This window comes from Chrysochloris asiatica, unplaced genomic scaffold (assembly GCF_000296735.1).
Source record: "Chrysochloris asiatica unplaced genomic scaffold, ChrAsi1.0 scaffold00051, whole genome shotgun sequence".
In the NCBI taxonomy this organism is placed as follows: Eukaryota; Metazoa; Chordata; class Mammalia; order Afrosoricida; family Chrysochloridae; genus Chrysochloris; species Chrysochloris asiatica.
In genome coordinates this window covers 16,859,667-16,864,058 of record NW_006408569.1, presented here as the reverse complement: position 1 = coordinate 16,864,058, position 4,392 = coordinate 16,859,667, and the positions used below count along the sequence as shown (strand labels likewise).

General features: G+C 41.8%; 1 pseudogene; it reads right to left on the bottom strand.

The window, feature by feature from the left end:
• Nucleotides 1-1,992: 1,992 nt before the first annotated feature.
• On the bottom strand, nt 1,993-4,093 carry LOC102826879 (annotated as a pseudogene).
• Between the last annotated feature and the right edge of the window lie 299 nt (nt 4,094-4,392).

Here is a 4,392-nt window from a genome sequence, read left to right as displayed (position 1 = left end):
TGTCTCCCCATTGCTTTCTTGCCTGCATGGTTTCTGTTGAGAGGTCCGAGCTTAATCTGATTTGCTTGCCTTTGTATGTTACACTTCTCTTTTCCTTAGCTGCTTTCAGGATTCTGTCGTTATCTTTGATTTTGGAGAACTTCATGATGTGTCTTGGTGACTGTCTTTTAGGGTCTATCCTTCTTGGGGTTCATTGAACTTCTTGAATGCTTATCTTTTAGATTTTCAGGATGTTAGGACAATTCTCTTCTAGAAGCTCTTCAACTATCTCTTCTGTGTACTTGTGTGATTCTTCCTGTTCTGGAATGCTGATAATTCTTAAGTTATTCCACTTCACTTTGTCCAACATGAATCTTAGGCCTTCTTCAGACTTTTTATCCTTTTTTGTGGTTGAGCTTCGCTTTGTAGTGTTGAGAGATTTATCTTCTATTTTACTAGTTCTGGCTTCTATCTCTTCAATTCTACTCCTTTGCTCTTTCAGTGTATTGTCCATATCTAATATTCTATTATTAATCATTTGGACCTCTTTCTGTAGGTTTCAAATTGTTTTTGATGCTGTATCTACCTTATTTGATTGTTCCTCTACCACTTTCCTGGCTTCTTTCTTATTTTTCTCAACTCCATTGTATAGTGTTTTGATACATTTTATAATAATTTTTCTAAATTCCTTCTCAGTCATTTCCAATGCCTGCCTATCTTCCAGTATGGTCTACTTCCAGCTCATTTGCCTCAGACACTTTATGTCATTTCTGGACATATGCTGATGTGGTCATCTGTTTCTGTTTTGGGGGGCATATTCAGGAGTTATCTGTGGCCTTAATACTTAGATGGGTATGTATTTTGGTATTTTTTTATGCTTTTTGATTGCCTCCAGCTAGATGTGATCAGGAGATGGGCTCTCTTTTTCACTCTTCTTCCTGAGAAATTTCAAGATGCCACTTTTGGTCATTGTGACATAACTCAGGATTTAATTTTCAGCCTGTTTCCTTTTCAGACTGCCTGTCCCCACTCCACAATCCCCGTTCAGGCCTTTTTCCTAGTGATAAACAGTTCAGGACCAGCTGTGGCTGTTTTGCACTGCCATTCAGTTTTAAGTGGAAACAGTTTAAATTCCAAGGAGTTCTGTGCTCATTCATAGTAGAATCCTCTGGGTGTGGGGCTGGTGTATCCACTTGCTCAGGCACCCCCTCTAGTCACCAGAATAGAGGTGCACAGATAGTGGGAGACCAATGAACAGATTTTTAAAAAAATAATGTCCACACCTTTATCACCGTGGTTCTGTCAGGCGTCTATGGCTTCTCCCACTTGGTCTCTCCCAAGATAGTGGCTCCGGGAGTAGCTGAGTGTCTTGAATTAGAAAGCAATGAATTTCTTGCTTCTGCTACATATTCCCCTAGCTGTAAGCCTTCCAACCTTCTAAATATTCCTTTATATGTGGTTCAGAGCTCTGGGACCATCCCCTGAGCCTGCTTGAACCAGTATTCTATGTTGTTGATGATGAAGCACCTCACTGCATTTATACCCAAACCACCATCTTTTTTGTTCTCCTCATGACAGATCTTGATGTGTTCTTTTTAACAATGAAAACAACACCATTCCTCTTCAATTTGTCATTCCCGGCATTATGAACCATGTGGTTGTCAGATTCAAAATGGACAATACCAGGCCAATTCAGCTCACTAATGCCTAAGATGTCAATGTTTATGCAGTCCGTCTTATTTTTGGCAATTTCCAATTTTATTAGATTCATACTTTGTACATTCCATGTTCTGATTATTAATGGATGTTTACAGCTGTTTCTCTTCATTTTGAGTTGTGTCCCTTCAGCAAATGAAGGTCCCGAGCGCTTTACTTCCAAGCGTTTTATGTCATTCACATCATCTACTTTGAGGAGACAGCACTTTCCCAGTTGCATTTTGAGTGCCTTCCAACCCAAGGGGTTCATTTTCTGGCATTATATCTGATAGTGTTTCTCTGCTATTCATAAGGTTTTCAGTATAGCAGAGATCCCTTATTACTGGAGGCCATAGAGCTCTTGGGATTTATTTTGCCTTGGGGACAAATAGAAGGAACAACCCGGATTTTGGAAGGTGGGGTGCAAAAAGATTTCTCCAACTCCAATGCAAAATGACAGTCCATATGTTCTAGCATCTGCCACACTGGTACCAAGGAGCTACACTACTCACCTGGCACTTGGTTTTCAGTATCCAAAAGACTCATTGCAGTAGCTGCCCTTTCAGCCACATCCCAAGCTGAATTGGAAGTTAAAGAAGCAAGCCTGCTTGGGCTGCTCTGGGCTAAAGCCATCACTTCAGGAGCTGCTATAGAGCATTCTGACATTGTGACCTCTTCACAAGCCTAGGCATAATCTGGATTCTCTGTCAAAAAAATTGTTTGGTAACCCTTTAGGGCAGACCATGGGTTTTGTGGGGAAAAGGAAACTGAAGGATTATTAAACTGTTTTTGCTTTAGGGCTTCCAGGCTTTTCTTTTTAAAGAAGGGTTCAATTCCTTTAGTATGACTGGTTTGGAAAGACAAGGAGAGTTCTGATGGCAAATTAGTCACAGGAGCCTAGACAGTGAAAGATGAAATTGAGTCTTCTTGACTTTCTGCTTTTTTGCAACTTTTTAGAAGAATGCTTCCAGAGAACTGGGTATTTTCTTGTTGGCTGCCTCTGGTGGACCACTTCACTGGGTCTTAGCTTCTGAATTGGTAACTGGCACCTTTGGCAGAAATGTTGGGTCACTGCTTAAAAAGATGGTGGTATCTGTGCAAGATGAAGGGACAGAGGCAGAGAATTTGGTAGCACAGAGAAAAAGCATTGTGAGTGGAGGGGACCATTCAGCTTAGACTCCAGAAGTATTATAGTTCCAGATGACCATAAAACACATCATGACCCATCTTGTGAGCATCATAACAGGTAAGGGCACAAGAGCAGTGCAGGCTACTGAGATGTTTGTCTCCTTGTACATGAATGCTCACAGTCAACTGGGTGGCCACCCTGTCATCATCATTGTGCTCCTTGGTCAGTCTCTCTTCTAGTTCATGGGCTAACTGCAAAAGCCACCACCGTACATGTTCCTGAGTAGCCAGGGCCATTTTTCCTGGGAAGTTCTTGCTACAGCCAATGGTTTGGGGTAGTTGCCTGAGTTTAACTGGATCAGATCCAATCTTTTTGAACATGGCATATAGCCAAGACCCATTATTTACCCCAAATGACTCTGGAGCTGGTATTCAGGGAACTGGGTCAGTTAACCCATATATTCTACCCCCAGGAATTCAATGACAGAGGCCCCTAGCTTTCCTTCTAGACTACAGATTTTACAAATAAGCATTTAGCTGAAGAGCTGTGGGACTGAACCATGTGCAACCAGGGTCTGGTAGTTGGACTTGTTTAGTCCACAGACCAGTTTTATCAGGACCGTATTGTGTGAAATTCCAGCCAAACACTGAAAATCCATCTGCCTTTCTATAGCTGTTCTCACTTCTTCCACAATCACGGCTCCCACGGTGAGCTGCAGGTCTGGGGAAGTAGTAGTGTTACCATTCTGAAGAGTATCAAGCCATTAGAGTAAGCCTTGCTTTCTCATTTCCTCTTTCTGAGTAGTCTCTTCTGCCATTGTAAGGCCATGGAGCAACCCTTCAATATAGGTAGTTGGCAACAATTCTGCTGAGATAGGCTGACCTTGTGGATTTTGTAGTCTTTCTTGTTCTACAAACTTTCTTGTCAGATCAATATAAGCCTCATCAATACTGGCAGATTCAATTACAGCAAAATGAGACATTACCTCCATCACTTCAACGCTGGCTTCCCAGTACTTGGTGAGGTTGGTTTTCCCACAGGACTCATGATCATGTGCCAGAAGAAAATCTATACATAACTTCTTAGCATCATCTGCCCATATGTTTCTAGTGACCCAAAAAGCATGAGCTTCATAACTTACTGTAATTATTCCACCACTGTTTCATGACTTGTACTGTACAACTGCGTTATTCCATAAATTAGGATTCTGTCACTATTCCACTCGAACAAAAAAGAGTCCATGTCCACCAAAGCAACTACCCGAACCTGCCCAAGGTAGTTGGTAGGCATTTTTCAATGGGATAAACACCTGACAGAAATGTCAATGGCAGAAATCACAGTTGCTTGGCTCAGTGTCTGCTGGAAGGAGAATGACAGGGTATTGAATATCTTGTCACATTTCCAGGAGCAGTCCAGTGCATTTAGACAACAATCTATTCCCCATGATGACAGAGAAATGGACAAAGGATTATTGCCTGGCAGGTGCCCTCACAGGAGGGGTTCATTCGAGGCCTGTGCACTCAAAAGACAAACGCTTCTGACATATCAGATTGCACCCAGAGAGAACTTCTTAACTAGAATTTTTTCAT